At 39.1% G+C, this 804-nt stretch overlaps 1 non-coding gene across 1 annotated transcript; it reads left to right on the forward strand.

Moving 5' to 3' along the window:
- The first annotated feature begins 306 nt into the window (after positions 1-306).
- Positions 307-413, forward strand: LOC148293031 (small nucleolar RNA R71). The gene has a single exon (XR_015825892.1). It is a non-coding gene; the product is annotated as a small nucleolar RNA R71 (small nucleolar RNA).
- The last annotated feature ends 391 nt before the right edge of the window (positions 414-804 follow it).

Here is an 804-nt window from a genome sequence, read left to right on the forward strand (position 1 = left end):
GCATAGTCATGAGATTCACAAATGCTACACACTTCCTTCGGAGGGCTTCTTGAGTTTAATGCAAGAAGAGCATCTAGCTTTTGTTCCAGTTTTGAAATCTGCACACTAGAAGCATCATTAGAACCACTAATAACACGTTTACCTCTTGTATCCGTATGTTGGGTCTCCATTGCTATCTCCTCAAAGAGTTCGTACGTTTCTTCTGGAGTTTTGGTTTTAAAAGAACCACCTGCAAAATTGGTGACTATATTATGACTAGAAGGGGTTAGTCCTTTATAAAACATACGCATTTGAAGCTTCAATGGAATCCCATGATGAGGACATTGGTTGAGCAACCCATTGAATTTCTCCCATGCTTCACAAAACGATTCATCATCTTGCTGTGCAAATAACAAGATCTTGTCCCTAAGCATGTCGGTCTTTTGCGTGGAGAAGTATTTTTCCAGGAACTTCTTTTGAATGGCAGACCATGTAGTGAGTGAACCAGGCTTCAAAGAATTCAACCAATACTTCGCCTTATCCTTTAAAGTGTATGGAAACACTCTCATTCGAAGTTAATCTTCTGTCACAACTGTCAAGGGAAAAGAACTCACAACATTAAAAATATCCTTTATATGAGTCAATGGATCTTCATTAGGTAAACCATAAAAGGAAGGCAGCATATTAAGATGAGAAGATTTAAGCTCATAATTTCGAGCTACAGTGGGCAGCAAAATGCTTGAAGGAGATGCTGGAATTGTTGGGATATCAAGTTCTCCCATGAACTCAATGGCAGCCATCATTTCTTCTTCTTCTTGGTCTGAA

This window comes from Prunus avium, chromosome 7 (genome assembly GCF_965620075.1).
Source record: "Prunus avium chromosome 7, drPruAviu1.hap1.1, whole genome shotgun sequence".
In the NCBI taxonomy this organism is placed as follows: domain Eukaryota; kingdom Viridiplantae; phylum Streptophyta; class Magnoliopsida; order Rosales; family Rosaceae; genus Prunus; species Prunus avium.